This window comes from Strix aluco, unplaced genomic scaffold, assembly GCF_031877795.1.
Source record: "Strix aluco isolate bStrAlu1 unplaced genomic scaffold, bStrAlu1.hap1 H_1, whole genome shotgun sequence".
NCBI lineage: Eukaryota > Metazoa > Chordata > Aves > Strigiformes > Strigidae > Strix > Strix aluco.
The window spans coordinates 1,809,202-1,829,191 of NW_027436666.1; the positions used below are offsets into that span (position 1 = coordinate 1,809,202).

At 46.3% G+C, this 19,990-nt stretch overlaps 1 protein-coding gene across 5 annotated transcripts in view; it reads right to left on the bottom strand.

The window, feature by feature from the left end:
- LOC141919135 (calcium-regulated heat stable protein 1-like) overlaps window positions 1-19,990 on the bottom strand; it is a 73,574-nt gene that overhangs the window by 19,899 nt on the left and 33,685 nt on the right. For 3 of the 5 annotated variants that reach the window (XM_074814127.1, XM_074814125.1, XM_074814126.1), the window contains 2 exons: window positions 18,378-18,619; window positions 17,258-17,366 (listed from right to left, as the gene is read on the bottom strand). The gene's annotated coding sequence lies outside the window, so the exon portion shown is untranslated. Of the gene's footprint in view, window positions 1-16,327; window positions 16,466-16,489; window positions 16,603-17,257; window positions 17,367-18,377; window positions 18,620-19,990 lie in introns of those variants that run through there. The other 2 variants (XM_074814128.1, XM_074814129.1) reach the window with 2 other exon arrangements.

The following is a 19,990-nucleotide window of genomic DNA, read 5'->3' on the forward strand; positions in this document are numbered from 1 at the left end:
CTGTTCCTCCAGAGATCTGCTGTGCTGGCTGGTACTGAGGAAGTCTCCTCGGATTTTGAAAGACTTCTCCCTTGGGTGTCTTGCTTTCCAGGAATGCATGTTTGACATAGCGGGACTATAATAAAGGAAAAATAAGTGCAAACAATTAAAATCTTATCCCGGTAACTCAGCACGCATGGTCTGGCCTTTGCACAAGTGAAAATGCAGCTTTCAGAATCACACTCTTTCTCGCATAATCTAAATATAAACCAGCTTGTCAGGTGACAAGCAAAATGCAGAGCTATTCACCCATCCACAGCAATGCAGCAGAGCCAACCACAAAGTACTGCCCATCCCCTTCCTCAAACAAGGGTAGAAAGGCAGGAGAATTTTCCCTCCTTTCTTTAAAACACAGATGAACCACAAAAATAGTTACAAATAAAAAAGGCTAAATGGAGCTAGAAGTGTGCTAACATACGTTATTGTTCCCATTTATGCTATTTTTGTGCCCTCTGCTCTGTAAACATAAAATAAAATAGTGATGTAGAACATTCAGTGCCATTTCACTGTACAAATACCCTTTTTGTTCTCTGCCCACGGGCAAAGTGGATGAATGGCCTTGCCTCTCATAATTTCTATTACACAAGTCCTAAATCGTGATCAGAGCTCGCTGAGAGCTCACACACAAATGCACACAGCTAGAGGCAGCCAGGAGCAGCTACGCTCGACTTCACACCCGCTGCAGCAAACGAGCACAGCTGAGAAGAGGAGTGGATGTAAACGAGCGATAGGAAGCCTGTGGCTACACTACAGCTCAGCAACAGCCCATATGGGCATGGATGTTGTACCACTGCATGGGCAAGCGCACCGGCACATCCGTTTGCCTCTTGGGCTTCTCCGACAATCATAAAAATCAGATGCAATAAAAAAGATTGGACACTGAATTACCAAGTTTTACCGTGTGCACTGCGTACAGTGGGATGACAGCAGCTCCTGCCTCCTGCGAACCTCCGCTCAGCTTTCTCAGTGCAGAAGATCACTTCATCTGAACCTTTCTGAAGACAAAGGTGGAGTTTAGCTATTTCAGTTTGTTCTGATGTGGCCACTGTCTTGACGTTGTTCATACAGGGATTAACTCATTTCCACTGGCAGCACGCTTGAAGGAGCAGAAACGCCGTCCCCACTTGTACGCACAGCTGGAGGCACTCGGAGCCTGGGCAGTGCTTATGCAGGAAGCCTACAGCAAACACTCAAACTGAAATCCCACGCCTCCAGCCCTCCCAGCCTTCCCCTTCACACAAGTTTTGCTTTCCTAATGCAGTTACTGGCAGTCTTCAAAGATGCTTTTCAGATGTTATCCTGTGTTCTGAACTGACCCTCTGCAAATCAAGAATCACCCTTGGGACTCAGACAGCTGCCTACCAGCCCTTCCTCAGCAGCCACAAATACCTTCGCCTCTTTGTGATTAGCTGGACAAACCTACTTTCTTACACAAGCCCACCATGTCCCAGCCTGTTTCCATTAGTTTTCCCCTGCCTCCAGTCCAGCCACCACTCTCCACCTCCCCATGGCAAGAAAGGCATCACACGAACCCCAGACAGCACTAACAGAGCACCCCGCCCTGAGCTCCCCCCCAGCATCCCGCTTGCTGTGCCTTGTGAAGGCAGCCAGGACTTCACAGCAGCAAATCATAGCTACAAAAAGTCCAGCAGCATGAGATACCAACTACAACAGAGATGAGGGACAAAACAGTCTCTCTTCTGCTTGAGCCAGCAAAATATTTGCTGCCTGGTATTTACAGAATGAATATAACAGGATGCAAGGTGGTGATATTTTCAGGCTCTTCAGGAAACTCGAACCACATACTACATTACCCTTAAGTCTGGCCATATTTTAACATGAATCATCTATCTTTAACCAATGTGATTTTTTTTTTTTCAACTGTAAGTGTGCACTAAACTGAAATATAAATAAATCACAGAAGCATCATGGAAACAATAGACTAATTTAACATTTCAAAGCAAAAAAAGATATACTTCTTTTACCATATTTTTTTCAGAACAATTGGCCAATGTGTACACAAAAGAGACCCCAAAATGTCATCTGTAACAGGTGACCTATAAAGCACAGAGTGCAATATATGCAGAAGTTTCTGAAATTCTCCATAAAATACTACGCAAAAAAATCTACTGAGGTCATTAAGGTTGGGGGTATGTAAGTGGTACCATCATTTCTCTATATATCTATACACTCTTTTTCCATTCTTCAAGTCTACCCCATACCACTAAAAATACCATAAAAAAAATAGCAGCTTTGGGGAAGTTATCCATCCTGACCAGCACAACACTACCACAAAAACCTAGCCTCACTTTTAATTAAAGAAAATGCCTGGAGAAAAGTCCAAACAGACAGGGCAGGGTGACAGACTCCAGGAAAACTCTCTGTCTATGAACAGTTTCTTTTTCACACAACAGACACTGCAATATCTCCAGCAGGCACAGAGCTCGTCCCCAGGAAATGCTCTGCATGTTTCAGTGCTCCAGCACAGAGAAAAAGCTTTCTAGCCTCCTTAGCCTGGAAGACACTGTCTGGAGGAGCTGCTTTCAGAAGGTACCATGACAGTCTATGAACAGGACAGCACTGGCCATGCATGCCTGGAAACCCAGACCTTTCCTCAAAGGGAGAGTGAGGTTTCTGTACCCCGAGAGCAGCTGCTTTCAGCTGGATTCTTCTGGAAGTTAGCTCTTCCATTTCAACCTCTACGAGGAATGTGGACATCTGAAAATGTTTGTTTTCTGGGCTTTCCTTGAATTTAGAAACAATGTCAAGAATTCTTTTTAAGTGATTCACTTTGAAATCTCCTGGTTTCCAAATTTATTCTACACAGCCACATTTCTTTCCTTCTCTAAGGAAGCCATGCAGATAAACCCCTGAGCTTTGCCTGCTCTTCTGCTGACAGCTACAAGCTCTTTCAGCGAGAGAAAAAACACGGCTCGATGGCACACGCTGAGCACTAGACACTGATACTGCTCCAAAGTGCCCTCTCCCAACATTGTGTCCCTTGCTCTCATCTACTGAGAAAGTGAAGACACCAGGACCCTCTGCTCCACGCATTACTTACCTGGCCCTGAAGGAGAGGAACTGGGGTGCCTGGCTCCCAAGGGTGCCCCCAGTTCTTCTAGAAGCTCCCAGCTCCCTGGCAGCTCTCTGAGGCACCTGAGCACCAGGCCACAGTACTGCCCCCACCTGCAGTTTCTTTCCAAAGCACTTTTTGGCACTCGGACCTCAGTGTCCACAAGGATCCCAGCACCACAGAGCATCACAGCACTCCTCCTGCGTCAAGCACTTACAAAACGCACACAACCACCAAACAGCTGATTCAAAAAGCTTCCCCTTCCAGCTTAGTTTGCATGACTAACTTTCCACAATTAATACTGGTATTTCAATTAATACTGAAACTCAGAGGAGTTGCAACATGCATGTGACATGTCAACACAAAGGATTACGGTATAAACATTACGCTCCTGGAGGCTGCAGAGGTGTGCCCACACACTGTAGCCATTTGGCAGTTAATGGAGACCAGGACATTGCCCAACCATTCCCATGCCCAGTAAAAGCCTAATTATAAGGTAAGCAAAATACAACAAGGAAAATTCCTATTGCTTGTCTGTGCATACAAATTAATTTGGATTAAAACAGGCTTGAGTTTAAGCAGCAACAGCTATTTCCACACAGTCTGAGCAGTGAACACCTTTTCCCCAAACGCTGTGGCTGCCCCTCTGCTCCTCTAGTGAGCAGCCTGCTGCGCCTGAAAGCAAAGCTGCTCGAGCAGCACAAACAGCCCTGCACGGCAGAGACCACAGAAAGGGGTGGGAGGGGAACTCAGTCAGCAGCAGCCTGTATAGTACATTGATAAAGGTGAGGATTTCTTACAGTCCTGTGTTTTCCACTGTTCATGTAAGCTGCCAGATGCACTTAAAAAAATGCATTTAGGTTAAGGAACAGAGTGGACAGATTAGGTATGTTTCAACTGGTTTATGGTTATACTTAAGGATATAAGGTGATATCCTGTGGTTCATGGAAAATACAAAGGAATCAAGATCCTCTCTCATTAGAGATCCGGTATTTGCCGTGATTGATGCTGCATAAACTTCTAGCTCCCAATTGCCCAGAACAGTTAGCCAGGGTCCTTCGCTTGTAAGCAACCACAGGTGGCTGTAACCAGCTGTAGTGTGTTGGCTGCCCCAGGTGATAGCACTCACTAGGATTTGCCTAAAGAGACAGTGTGCATAACAATATGAGGACAACCATATTTCATCTTGCATCTTGTCAAAAAGTATTTCAGTGGGAGCAGAACCCAACAGCACCCAGTGGTAAGGTAACTTCCTTGGGATGATGGTGGGCAGCAGTTGCTGAGCCGGGAAGAGCACAGAGCTATCCCGAGACCAGCACGCCTCCCCTCACACTCTGTCACAGCAAAAGCCCAAGACTTCAACCTGCTTACAAAATCTCGCTTTATCTAACTCTTTTTGTTTAAAGAACAGATTAAAAGAGATGGAAAACTCTCCCCAGCTCACAGTGAGCCTGGACAAGCAATAACAGGTCCCAGGCAAGTATCCTCTGGGAGCTCTTCCCAAGCAATGATGAAGATGATGGTTGAAGATGATGATGATAATTAGTGCATCTAATCAGGTCCAACTGTTGCCCAGTGACTTAAGTTCCTGTGCACATATATTATTGGCTAATGCAATCAAGTATTTAAATGACCATCACCCACAATGCTGTTCACTCTGCTTTGGTTATCTCTAGTACAAACCAAAACGTCCACATGACAGGGACAGCAGGAAGAGGGGCGGATTCTCACAAGCACCCACCATGCCCACACTATCATGGCTGCAGGCATAAGGCCATGAGAACAGTATGAGAAGGGCATGGAAACATGGCCGAAGTGCTGTTGTAGTGGCTCTGGGAAACCCTACCTTATCAGTGGGGGGGAAAGTCCATGGTGCTGTGAAGAGCGGGCCCACAGCATTGCCAGGGCTAAAGGCTGGAAGGGACGGAGCTGTGCTCTGCATCGGAGCTGCTGTCTGCACAGCGTTGGCCTGTCCTGTGCCCCACTCCGGTGGGGCAAGCACGGCCCCTCCAGCACCAAGACACACTCTATAGTGGAGATGTAACCTTACCTGAAATGTAAGCCCACAGTAAGTCTAAAGATTGTGCACACAGCTTCAATTTCTTGCTCATGCAAATCCACAGGTTACAGAGCACCAGGCTTGATGTAAGTCTGGGAGACAGAGCTGCCCACCAGCCCCTGCACTGATTGCCTGTACCTGGCTGGGCAGGACACAACAGCCTCTCACCTACCAAACACGGTGGGAAAGAGCTGTTACACCCATCCACAGGCTGCTGGGCAGCTAACTGCCCAGACCTGAGCCAGCCCCAGGCACCGCTCCAGGCAGATCATGAATCATCACTCCGGGACCAGCAAGATCACTATGCTGAGCCAGCACAAGCCTGGGGGGTGACGCCCAGCATCTTGCCTTGTTTCAGTCTGCAAACTGCTTTCTGCATGAGCTACCAGTCCACAAACCCTGTTGTTTCTGATCACTCCAGACTCCTGTTCCTTCATCATGCCTCCATTAGCCAAGGCTGGGAACGCTCTTCTTGGATAGCAGAGGCAACATTTAATACATCTCATCCTATTCTTGCTAAACACGCTCAATCACAGTAAACTTACGTATTTCCCATATCAAGTACTGAACAGGGAACAAACTGTCCCTTCCAGCACTTGCTCTCAAGCTCTGCAACTCAGCTCTTCCTTCAGTGCTTTTGCAAGTCTGACGCTCTCCCTCTGCCATTATTTCCATGCTGGCACATCCCATGTGAATTTATTCCAGAATTTATTTCGCTTTGGCAGAAAATATTTATACCAAAACACAAGAAATATTTCATGTGTCTTGTGTCTAAGTGTCTTGGGGCTCATCTACAAGGCAAATGGGCTTATACAGGGTCATACTATTATGAAGAGTAGTTATACATATGTAAATCTCTAGGCACTTTTGAGAAGTTCTCCCTTTTTCAGCCTCCTCTCACATCACAAAACTTCAGCCACAATTATGGGTAAGTTTGTTCATGTGCAACTTTGAGCCTTTTAAGGCTACTGAAATCCCCTGAAATATTTATGTGGCTCAAGTGTTACTCAGAACAATTAGTTCACTGTGTTTCCTCCCTAATCAACATTTTCAATAAAGAAAAACAGTTCACATTACGGAGATCTATAACCATGGAAATTTATGAGGCATACAAGTACTGGCAAAGGAAAAAATAATCCTCCGAGGATATTTCATCTGTCAGCATTTACAGCAAGATGCAGATGGCAGGGCGCAGAGTCAGAAACCGCTCACAAATAACTTGATCCTTACACCAGTACCATGAGGCACCCATAGACCCCAGACTCCTTTTTGCCAGGCCCGGCTCTATTTTCTGGCTATCCCAATGCACAGGCCATCTCCCAGTCTTGCTGCCTGACATCTATGCATATTTTTAAGCATCCTAGTCTAATAACCCCAGTATATTTCAATTAGATTTCTCAGAAATCAATTAAACAAAAGGTTTGTGATTGAGATGTCATTAGGAACCTGCATCAATATCAATTAATGAGCGACAGATATACAATTTACTGAAATACTTTAGGAAACAGAAAATCCTCTGTATCTGACACAAGAGTGAAGAAAATTCTCACCTTCTGTTGAGGAACAAAGAAATGCTCTTGATTTCCATTAAAGCCGCCTCCTGTTCTATCCTGTCCCACAGACTCCTACCTGCATCCTACTTCCCAGGCTTCAGTGGCACAACTGCTTCCCTACATAAGCAGCTGCACCCGCAATAGGTTTTTCTACCACAGCAAAGTTTTAAAACTACGTTCCACCTGCATAAAAAGGTTAACAACAGGCTTCATCACTCCAAAGACAGCTTGATGAAACATATTCAGCCTGTGCTGACAGAGCACTCAGAGGTGCAGAAATGCACATTCCATTAAAATCAAACAAAAGGGAATATTTTTACACACATACATACACACTTAAAGAGAGGAGATGGGTTGACAGGCCTAAATTTTAATGGAGAAGGTTCATATATATATATATATATGTGCTTATAGATCACTGGCCCATTTAACAACTGCATTTCTGTTTTCCTTCTCTCCACCCTATTTCTCAACCCAATTTACAATATATCTCACCATGCTGTACGCAAGCTTGTGCTTGTGACCCTGAGACCTTCCCCTCAGCGTCCTCATTTCTTCAGCTCTAAAGCAAAGATAACAACCTCCTTTGTAGCAGCACGGTGAGGACCAGCTGTGTCTGTACTTTGCATACAAAACCCTGACTGAGCCGCAGGGGTTCATCAGGCTGACGATAGCCAGCCTTGGTTCCCTGCTCAAAGCCAGGGTCAGTCTCACTCCAGTCTGGATCACACCGCCGCAGAGGAACCAGACCTGAAAACAGACTTCTTGCAAACCAGCTTAACAGAGGGAGGTAACACTCCCTCACCTTTCTCCGCCAGCGGGAAGTGTGCTGTGCCTCCTCAGCCTGTGTCTGGATTGTGACAAGGCTTCATTACTGCTGAGCCCATCCCAGCACCTGCCCTTCTTGAGGCCGATGTCTCTGTCCTGCAGCAGCAAGCAGAGTGCAGCACACCCACTGCCAAGGTGCCTGTCCCAAGAGCAAAAAAACCTCTCTGCAAGAAATCCCATTCTGCTTTTGGTGAAAAGGAGATTGAGGCAAAGGTTCTTCATGCTCTGCATTTGTGAATGCCACTCACAAGCAAAAGTCATACTCACGCTCCACTGGGAGGAAAGTGTTTCATCAACAAAATTAATGGTTAGTCCTTGACTCTTAAACTGAAATTCTCTTAATTTAACTAAAGCCTATAGGACAAGCACCACGTAAATACAATATTGCACAAATCTGTTTTTTCTTATATAACCAAACTACTTGCAAAACAGAGAATACATAAGCAAGCACACACAACCAAACTACTTGCAAAATAGAAAATGTTGCTATTTTACCTTACGTCTCGTTAGACCTCTCCTCAGCGCAGTCCTGGCAGCACAACTATCCCCACTGCGAGCTGCAGCTTTAGATGGATCTGTGTGGTCTACTGCACTGACAAACAGGTCGTCCCTATATGGTGTAATCAAATCTGTGATTGCGTGAATAGTAATACAGCCAAAGCACACTCCCACAGCTCACAGCCTCCAGAACTGCTTCAGGGACAGCAGCCACTTCAGTGAACACTCTGAACCCTTTGGAAACTACACATCATACAAACCCTCCATCACGTCCTCTTGTGTGACAGTCTGGAAAACATCACTGATAATAAGCTTTAGACTTTTAGGAAAAAAGTTCTTTTTAGTCTCAAAAAATGGCTTAAAATACAAATAGTCCAGCAAGTCTACTGTAGGCAATGCATTGTTCTTAGCCAACTAATGAGAAAATGGACCTACAGGGAGTTTGATTGCTTTCCCCGATTACCATGTGTGCACAAACTAGTCTTTCTTGCTCAGCACATCCACTCTCTGTTCAGAGCCAGTTAAATGGCAAAAGGAGTCATATTGTGTTTTACTGCCTGCAAAACTGCAGCGCCAGCATGGGCACATGTGCGAGGCTGGATTTCGTGCCTACTTACACGTCAACAAAACTATTTACCACGCTGTGATTTCGAGAGCCATGGCTCCAGTGATGTGCTGGAAGTGTACGGAACAGGACAGAGCTGTCCAGAATCACAGATGCTGTTGCTGTTATTTATGTCTATGTGTTAATGCTCAAAAGCAAACACAGGCCAAAGCAAAGGAAGAGGCAACACAAGCTTTTCAGGGAAGCTAAAAACACAGTTGAAAAACAGCAGATGAATCCTGAGGCATGTATGTTCTTCAGGTATAAACTAAAAATCAATATAGAAGCACTTGTTTAATAGAAAATTGTACTAAGCATTTTATTACAGCAGTCACTACCCCAAAGAGCTGTATCTACTTCAATTGCAAGCCCAGAGGGAATGGGACACACAAGCAGAACAAACACTGCACACAGCAATGGCGGTGAGTACCTTCATGAAAGATCATTTTGATTCAATTTACCTGTTTGGTCACGTGCTAACAATTACGTGAGCTTAAGAAGTTAACATTTTCCAGATTTGCTCACTGGGAGCTGATAGTAGCCTCCCACAATGCACGTAGCCACACACCAGCAGCACAACAGGGTAACCAGACCTACTTGCTAGTGCCAGGGCTCCAGTATGAAGCCTGGTGGAAGGAGCTAAGAAAACAGCCAAACCTAGAAAACCATATGTACTGAGGGCTGGGAGTTGGCAAGCAGGGGGGGCACCAAGAGCCAGCTGGCAGCCTTGACAGGGACGGATGAAACCCAAAAGCAGGCTGGGCTTCTGCCTGCCACAGACACCCAGAGCGCAGGGCAAGCAGCCCAGCTGGGAACAAGCCCTGCGCACATACCACGGGACACGCCGAGGATGGACATGCATCTTCAATGCGTCTCACACAGGGCTCTCCAGGGAAGCATTTTCATACATCCAAGATCCGCAGCCCAACACCCTACCCTGCGAGCTGGGACCCACCGTTTCTCCTGCCAAAAGGAGGCAGGAGTCACACTTGCAGCCAGGAGGAAAGGGCTGCTGGGGTCCTCTTTCCTACAGTAGCCCCATGCACTGGGGTACAGTCCTTCCCATGAGGATTTAACACAACGCACAAAGGGCCTGTGACACGAAGATGGAACTGACTCACATTCAAGAGATAATTCGAGATCAGCGAGAAAAAGACAGGGAAATGTGTAACAGTGCCTTTGTTACTTTTATCTAGACCAAAGTTTTGTATGAAACCTGGTGTTACACACCTAAGAAACCTCAGGTAAGCTTGCACGTCTCCCTGCCTCAGGAGCAATCCATAAGTCCGGAACAAGTCATGTCATGGCACTGGGAAACCAGGTACGTGCACGTCTGGTGGGTTCACCCTGGTCTTGGTGGCCAGGAGATCCCAGGCTGCATGGCTTCACATCGGTGGGGCTCCAGAGAGAGGGAGTCATCCTCAGGATCTGTGCCACAGAAGAGGCAACTCTGCAACCCAGCCACACTAAAATGTTTAAAACCAAATTCAGTTAGCATCCCAGGCCCCAATTATACCAGCCTAGCAAGTGTCCAGCAAAAACACATTTCTCCCCATGAGGCTGTGATAAACACCAAGACAGCTCTACACTACCTTTGTTTCTTATTTTATTGTTCTGGGAGGATTTTCAGGAGAGGTTTGTCTACATGAAAAACCTGAGGGATGGAAGGGTGGGAAAGGTCAGTGTGTGAAAAACTGACAGTGCAGGCAGCAGTATGTTGACATCATGACCCCAGGATGCTGCCGGCAGTGCCTGCGCAGCAGCTCTGCCAGATTCAGCCTGGCCCAGTTCCAGCAGTGAATTTCCTTCCTGAAGTCCCTTCTACTGTGGGTAAAAGACACTGCAGTACATCTCATGTCCGCAGGGAGAGACACCTTTCTTGCCTAAACCTGGTATTAAGGAAAAGTAAAAATAAAATTTAAAAAAATAATGTATCAGAAGGCAGTGGAGCTGCACAGATATATATATATATATATATATATATAAAGATACATTTTTCTCCTCTGGAACCTGTGTTTTCTAAACATCAGTGAGAATAATTTTTAAGACTCTGCCAGAGTTCCTGGGAAAGGGAAAAGCAGCCTTTCTGCATGGAAACAAAGCACATGTTTATTCAGAAACTGAGACTTGTGTAAGATCACTTTTCAGATGCACTTTCCATACCACCATAAAGCAGAAAGTGAACACAAACATTCACTCTATTTACTCTCTCCCCTGCCTGTAGAATGAAAAACACACCACATGAAATACTTTAAGAACTCCTCCCACCAGTCTCCATCACAAAGAGGCTCTATGAAAAGGCTATCATCACATTTCATAATCCCCATTGCTAGATTTTCTCTAGATATTGGAGGAAATAAGAGTCACAATCTACGCAGCCAAGTAAATTCTGCCTTTCCTGGCTGCTGTCAGCAGAGCTCCTGGTCTGGACATGCCACTGCACAGACAGGCACTGCCTTGCTGAGCTGGGTGAAAAGATCTGAATCATTTATTTACAATGTAGTAATAGGTGTAAATTTTGTAAACAGTAAATTCTTTTAGGTTGGCAGTTTCATTTACACTTTTAAGTAATTGTCAAGAAGTTGCAATAGTGACCATGATTTAATCAAGTAACTGACATAACTGAAAACAAGCAAATGCCTTTGACCAGCATTCTGAAACCATATCATGAAGAGAAAGTCACCAAACAGTAATCACTGAGAAGGCAGGAGCTCATAAAACAGTATAGTTTACATCACTAGAGTGCCTTGGCCAACCTGACTGGCTGCACATTGCAAACAAACCAAACATTAAATGAGTACTAACATAAAAAGAAAATTCCTCCCCAACTGGACAGGCAAGATCAAATGTTTATTTCCTGGACAGAGACTACTCTTTGTCTGGACAGTCTCTTAAATAGCAAATGGCAAAGAATGTGAAAGCTTGGGAAAAGCATTGCTCCTGGAAAAGTTTTAAGATGCAGAGTTGTGCCTGAAGGAAAGCAGTGTGACTCCCCATCGCAGAGCAGCCACGACAGAATACACCATCCTTCCCACCCTGCCCAAAACCAGCACTGGGCAGGCAAGGTGAACATCAGATGATGGGTTGACTACAAACCTCTTTACTCCTTATCCCAACAGTCAACTGCACAAACAGCCCTTTGGAAGCAGAGGCTCACACTCTGATTCTCAGAAAATTTTATTTTTATTTCTTTTCTTACTGTTAGTCATCAAAACACTGCAACTGCAGCAGGCAGCTGTGTCTCCACGCCAACTGGCAGCCTGTCCTCCACCACGGGACAAATACACCACTGCTGATGTGACATGTAGCACGTTACACACAGCTGAGCAAGACAGAGACCCATTGCTACAGGCTCCTACAGCTCAGCGGTGTCTCATGGCTGCAGCATCATCAACGCTCAATCCAGCTTGGCTTCCGACCCCACTTTCACAGCAGTCCCCAGCGCATTAGCTCACAAGCTCCCACTCAAAGTAGCACCAACACGTACTTTGCTTTCCTTCTTGGGATCAGCCTTAGCTCTTAATGCTCTGCCACTTCCGAAGTCATATGCTGCTCATGAGGCATGGCAAAGGACCAGCGTGGTTTAATATTCAAGAGAAACTACCAGGTCAATGTTCTCTGTTTTCCTTCGTTCCGCACAAAGCGGTCTGTGATCAGATCAGGCACAGAGCCATCAGGGTAAGGAACACGGTCGTGCAACATGGTGCACGCAGGCTTACTTGCTTTTTCCAGAAAACTGTAATAGAGCCTTTCCCAGCAGTGCTGTTCGCAGTGGAAAACCACCCAGGGATTTAACTGCAGGTTAGTTTGTTTTCTCTGTGCCTTTATCCCTCCACTATCTGATCACCTTTCAAAGGGAGGCTGCAGCTCAACCCCAAGTTTAACTTCCCAGACCCTGTTGCGAGGTGAAATGTGTGGTCACAAGGCACCAAACAGAATTATTGCCCAACCAGCTCAGCAAGAACCTAAAGGCTAAATTCACATTTGCTGTCCTTGAAACACCCTAGTATTTAAACATCTGTTGAGACCTTCACCCTATCTCCAGCTCCTCCCTGGAGGAATGCAGAATTCAAGGCAAGTGCTAGATTAGCCTGCAGAGCCTAACACTCACACCACGGATAATGGGTCAAAAATTTAATGTTCGTTTCCTTTAGACTTCTATTCAGTTTCCAAATTACATTAATAATGCAGCAACCTCTTAATGTGAGTGTCATTACCCCCAAGATAATCGTTATCTAAAAAGGATTTCATAGGTTACTTCATTTATCTATATTTTAAATTGACCCAATGAAAAAAGCAGCTGTGCAACAGCCTCAAACCAACGGCAAACAAAGAACCTCTGAAATCAGTAAGACAGTAGCATCACAGGAACCACACAAATGAAACCTGACTTAAGGGAAGTGGGAGGGGGGTTTGCAGGCTGTTGAAGCCCTGTCCATTAGCACGAGGTCAGGCTCCCAGGGCAGAACCCACACCCAATTTACCCGTAAGCCCTACGGCCAAGCCTCAGCAGATACGACTTGACTCGCATGGTATTTTACAGCTTCCCTGGGGGAGAGCAAACAACAGAAGCACCACTTTAATGTACTCCACATGCCCCCAAAAAAGACAGAAATGAAAGCTAAGTAAGTGTCTTTCTGCACCACACAGAGACAAAGAAAGTGTCGGTTTGGTTCCTCTCCCAGACGCACCTCACAGCTGCCACCGAGGCGGGGACGGTGCTCTGAGGTGCCACCTCATGACAGAGTGGTTCCCATCCCTGCATCTTCTGTTCCTTAATGTTTTTTTTTCTTAGTAACCAAGCTGAGGGGAAAAAAGCAAAGTCTTCCTTCAAAGTGATCTCAGCCGTTCCTGTTTACAAAAACCAAGAGGCAGCTGTTTATTCACAGAAAGGGAAGACTGTGCAAGAAGCAATGCAGCAGCAGGGAGATCCACACCCTGCGTGCAGCACTGTGTGCGACAGCTGCACAGCCACCACTCGCTGCCTCCTTCCGTGCTCTCCCTGACAGCGTCAGCTCTACCACACAAGCTACATCCACACCCATGTCACAAAAAAGGAGAACAGGCACAAACAAAAATCCTGAAACTGCTACCTAGCTAACAGAGGTTGGCTCAGAGGAACACAGTTACAGAACTGAAAGGGCAGAGAGCAGCGCACAGCAACGGCTCTGAGTGAGCGACCCCCGCAGCCCCCTGAGACCATCCGGACAGAGCGACAGACACGGTCGGAGATGGGTGCGGGAGGCAGAGGAGATGAAGATCAGTGATGTGTCCAGGCGCTGCCTCGGACACGAGGAAAAGGCAGTATTAGACTGAGATAGAAGGAATCAAAACAACCGTCTTTACCCTGCCCTGAGAGAAAAGAGAAAGCGGTTAGTCAGATGAAAGCTTTCTCCTTCTCATTTTATCGGAACTACGCTGGGGAGTGACACATCATGCAAACCCAAATCACCACTCTGCATCGCTCGTTTCTCTACACAGTGTTTCAGCTGTTTCTTTTTATTTGGTTCTCCACATCAACCTGTTGCAAAAAGCAGGATTTGAGGTTTGGCTTTTTAAAACTGTTGTGCAGAAAAAACCCAAATATGCCATTTCACTCCTTTTCCTCCTCAAAGATTGCTGTGCAGTGCTGTTCCCAGCCCCACTGCCTGCCAGCCCCCAGGAGAAGGCAGCTCCCCACCCCAGGGAAGGGATGTTGTCCCCACTGTCAGGGACTCACCCCCCTCCCCTGCTCCAAGGTGGAAGTTGATGGGTTTTGCACTTTTCAAACTCAGTTCCTCTCCTTAGTCTCTGTTAGAAACCTTCCAGATGAGGGGCAGATTAGCCATCAGCTCTTGCCACCAACATCTAGAATATTTATCAGCATAGACTTGAACAGCTACAATCTCATTACATTTTGCTAATGATGATCCTGAACAGCCTTCTTCCAAGTTTCAAGCAGCTCCCATCCCTGCCAAGTCTACCCCATGGGCAGTGATCCAAAACCAGTTCTTGATAGAAACATGAGTCAAAAATAGATGAAAAGGTGAAATCAGCAACAGCTTTCAACCTGAAGCTACCCTAGCTACAGCCAGGTGCTTCTGCACCCCACAACCCACCTACTGTGAAATGGAAGCAAGGGAAGGATTTCCGTACTTCTGCCACTGCCAGGCTTAGCACCAAGAACAACCCTGGCCATTGCCCGCTGGTCCCATCACCCAGAAATAACCCCCCAGACCATATTTCATCCAAAGAACCATATTTCATGTAGTGTAATACCAGCATGGTCTGGCAGTTTGCTGTAAGGGAGCTTTACTAGCAGTAGATGCTCACATTCACAGTGTGTTCAGCTCTTCAAGTGTATATAAAGACTGGATTCACCAAAAGTACACCATTACTACACAAAAAATAACAATCGTAAGAGAAGACAGAAGTCAGCATTACCTGGCCTTATCTGGCTACTTTCAAATTACTTGTATGCAAATATTTCTGTGCTTACATGCATGCAAGTACAGGAGGGGATGATCCTGGTGACAGAAGCTCAGGGCAGCCGAGAGCGTGGCTGTAGCCAGACGCAGATGTGCAGGACACGGGGGACTGTGAGGCAGCACAACCACGAGGTTAGTCACGTCACATGTGGGTGTCACAACGCACACAGGCCTGTGGGATGAGCTCCAGCCTCAGCTCTGCCCTTGCAAAGGGCCACTCGCAAGAAATGTGTTTTCTTTTCTTTTACACCCCCACGTAGCATGTGAAAATGTACCCATTGCCAACAGTCACATCTTTCCTACATTTTCTTTGGCACACACAATTTTCTTCTGTAAACACACAAAGTTTTCATATATACATACTTAAAAAAAATTCCTACTACATGTTAGTTAAGCCTCTTCAGATTTAACAAGATACTAAGTTGCATTTGTGAAAGTGCAAGCCCTCTCAGCTACATTCATGGCACTTGCTATGTTCTATTATAAATAATCAACAGAAGGAAACAAAATGTTTCCCAAACATATTATGCATCTGCAAAACAATATAATAATCAGAAGGTAAAGGTTAAGAACAGCAGTTCAAAAAACCCCTTCTCAACCTCACAAAAAATAATGATCAGGAGGGTGACGTCAGAGCAGCCTTAAAATTTTCTCAGACTCTCCAAGAAATCAAATCTAGCATCACAGAAGGTTTTGCAAACATTTCTCAGAAGTAGCTCTTGGTTCTAGCAAAAACAGTCAGAAAAAGAACTTCAAATCCCCTCCCTAAAAGCCAAATTCAGAGGCACATAGCCAAAAATTAAGCTCAGAGGCTTCTCTACAAAGGCAAGAAGTGACACGCACACACATCCAACAGGCAGAAAGAACACAAAATAAGAGTTGTTTTCCCCAGTTTTAATGAATAGAGGTGCTGACTATAAAAGCAAACTGTGCACGCCACAACAGACTCTCTAGCAAGACTCTCTACAAAGTTTTGAAGTATCCCTCTAAGCAACCAGTGCTGTTAGACCTTTTTATTCCTAGTGGGAGAAAGCTCTTGTTTAGCATGTTTTGTCTTTCTCGTGATTTATAAAAGAAGCAATTCTGAGTGTAACAAATGACACATCCCCACTTCCTAAATGAAAAAATAAATAAATAAAGCACAGATAAGTGTTGAAAAAAAAAAATAAGCAACCAAACTAGCCCTGGTATCTGAAATAAACCCACCGAGACGGAAGAGGCGAGAGCGGGCGCAGCCGGCTCCGCTCCCGTGCCGGGCTCTCGGCCCGAGCCGCGCTGTCCCACCGGCCCTGCCCGACCCCCGGCCCCGCGCCCCCCCGGGAAGAACCGCAACCAGCAGCCGCAGCGGCCCGGCGCGGCCCCGCTCACCTCGGGCAGGCAGGGCCGGGCAGGGCAGGCAGGGCCGGGCAGGCAGGGCAGGCAGGGCAGCGCGACGGCCGCGGCGGGCCGGGCTGGCGGGCGGCGCTGGCGCTGCCGCGGCGCGCCCCGCGCTATAAGGCGGGTGGGCCGGGCCGGCAGCCCCGGTAGCCCCGCTCCGCCCCGGCAGCCCCGCTCCGCCCCAGCCACCGCCTCTCCGGGCGGCCCCGGGCCGGGGAGCGGTCCCCGGCGGCGGGCAGCGCGGGGCTGGGGGCGCCGAGCCGCGGTAGCGATTAGCCGCTACTAACTGCAGAGCTTCGCTTTTCTGTGTTTAATTTTATTCCCCCTCCCCACGCAGTTCCCCCGGCGGAGGGCACAGGCGCGGCACACAGCTCGTCTCCTAGTAACCGCCGCAGAGACCCCCAGGGTCGGCCCAGAGCCCCTCCGTCAAAAACCAAAATTACGCTGGCCAAGTGAAAACGGTGTTGAAGAAGGGATGGCGTGGCCAGAGAGCTCAGTAAAACCAGCTGAAGTTACAGAAGAATACTGCTGGTAAATTTTCCCGAATTTTGCAATGAGGAAGGACGAGGAACTGAGCTGCAGCACAAGGTGATGAGAAAGCCCAGGCATGTGCTCCATCATCGGCATGTGTTTGGCATCTCCTGCATAAGCCAGAGCTGCCACAACAGGGCCTGAAGTGGAAGCTGCAGCAGGACAACTGGTGAGACAGTACAGGACAGTGATGAGGGCAAACTCTCGGTTAATTGGCACGGACCTTACCAGGAACGGGTGAATCACTGAGAGATGTTAGGGCTGAGAGAGCTGTCTTCATCCAGTATCCAGTCAGCGGAGTTTTAGCAATGCTTTCATCTGTGTGCAATTCTCCTATCTGGTAATAAACCACAGGATTTTAGAACATAGTTTTGAAAACATAGCTTAGGCACTGAATTCTTTCTGGTTCTTTTCCAGTCACAGGTACCAGACGAGCATGTCCTCATACCATTACAAAGGTAAATATACATGTATACAATATAAATGTAAAATGTATAATGTATAATATAAATATAAATGTATACAAAGAGTGTATACAGAAGTATACGCTCTTTTAGCCAGCCATAATCATGTAAGAAACAGCACTGTGCAACTTCTGGTAAAATTGCCAGAAACAGATTTCAGCAGGGCTTTTTTTCATGAGGAAAAAGAAACAGAATCCCTATAACACAGTGTTTGATCTGAGACAGAGGGGATCTAGAAGAGGTCACACAATATGAAGTAACCGGCTTTCGACATCAACCCCATGGTCACCTTCCAAAGTACCTTACCTCTCTGTTCCACACAAGATCCTACCACTTTGTAAGGTACACAGCAATAGGATTGATGACTTCTCCTGCTTCAAATATTAATTTTATTCCTGGAAATCTTTTCTCTTTCGCTTTGTGTGGCAAAACTGACTGTTTTTTCGAGGTGGAGGAGGATGAAGGAAAAGCACTACATAAGTAAACAGTGTTCAGAGCAATCTCTCCGTTCACATGGTCTGGGATTACAGCTGTGCTTTCCTTAAAAATTCAGCACTCATGAGTCACCATCCCTCTTCCCCTCTCTCCCTCTTCCCAAACAGAAATGCACACCCTATGGGAGATACATGACAAGGCATGTCCACAGTCATGAGGCTGGTTTTCAACACTAGACCATGGGCTTGGGGAACTGTCCATGGGAGTGGGCGTGTGTGTCCCCTGGTATCACAGTTAGGAAATGTGATTTTGCCTGCTGCTTTTTTCACCAGCTGCTGGAGACAAGAGAGGTTCCAGCCTCCCCCTAAATTCCAAGTTGCCTCCCTCCCCTCCTTTCCCTCAGCACAATTACTCATGCCCAGTTAATCATCTTCAGCACATGTGCCTACCTTGCCCTCTCTGTCCCCTGGCGCAGGGTGGCCGGCAGCAGGGTGGCATCGGCTCCTTCCCAGGATGCGGGCCGAGCTGGGAAGCCTCCTCAAGGCCACTGTTGTTGGGTTGGGCCAGCAAGGGGCACCTCACAGGTGGGAGGAGGGCAGGAGTGGTCCAGAGTGCGGGGCTCTCCTGCCTCTCCCCTTTCCTGCTGGCTGGTCCCCTGCTTACTCAGACACAGCTCTGGGCTGTTGAAGTCCTGACAGGGAAAAAACAGAAGGATTTCTTGATAGCATAGCATTATCATACAACTTTTCATTCATTTAAAGTATTGAAAGTACAATTACTTACACAATTTGAGTCAAGGAAATGAGCGTGTAGGGGGGAAATGTATCAGCTAACGTGATTCATTAGTAACAGTGGGTGATACACAATCCTGCGCAGCAGCAAGGATGAGGTGGCTTGAACACCACTTAAATAATTAGATGGGTGCTGGTACTCGACATAGGGCAAATACTGCCCATGTCTATTAGAAAGGCATGAATTAGTCTAGGGCAGCTCCACACATGGCAAAGGCAATCCTGATTACCAATTTTGGCTTCTGGACTGGCTTTTGGAACTATTTAATCTAAAAGATATGGTTGGCACAAGCACAAAGAGCGTAGGCTGGACATGAATGAACTGTGCCTGGAAATTAGAAGCAGGCACTTAGTGATTAGAGAAATGAGATTGTAGCAGAGAATAATAGGAGGAAAAATACCCTTAACTCCTTGAATATGTGGCATATTAAGTATGCTTCAGTCCAGAGTGCTCCACTGCACTTTATGTTCTCATGTCCAGTCGCAATCCTGACTGGAAATCAAGCAATGCAACACCAATGTGCCAAACCAAAAGCCTGTGATCTGCCTTTCACTTAAAGCTGTTTACTATACAAGATACAGTCATTCTATTTTATAAGATCAATTTTTTCATACCACGTATCTGACAAGTTATTGTGTGCCCTCACTATCTTAATCATCTGTAATTTTGAATCATACTTCAGATGAGTTCTGTTCAGTTTGCAAAGCGTAGGAATTGAGGACATCTTTGCCGTTCTCAGATAAATCATAGCAGCAAGACCAGGGGAAAAACAAATGGTCATAAACAAACAAATCTCCCTCTGTGGTTAGGGTTTAGAATTCAGTTAATGCTAATTACAGATACAAATAACCTTGCAAATACTTTACAGAGATTTGAAATAATAAAAACAAAGTCCCAAATCGCCATATAGTCATCATTAACGCAGTGTAGTAAAAGTAGCACTAACACAACCTTCTCAACAAGAACTGCATCAAATATCTTTCCATCTTTCCCTCAGGGGGAAGATTTAGCCCCCAGACTTATTTATCAAACAGAGCATTCTCAACAGTAGAGTAGGGTGAGAAATGAGTTCCAGAGCCTCACAGCCAAACTTGGGACACTATGTCAAGGACAAGGAGAAGTCAGCTCCAGGTTGTAATCACCTCCCATTTTGTACTCCTAGAAGGTGTACCAAAACCCTACCAAACAGGTATTGTTTAACTCTTAATTTGGCCAGCTGGCTATTTCACTTGGCTAGTGATACACTGAGAGCTGTCATGAGCTGGCCTTT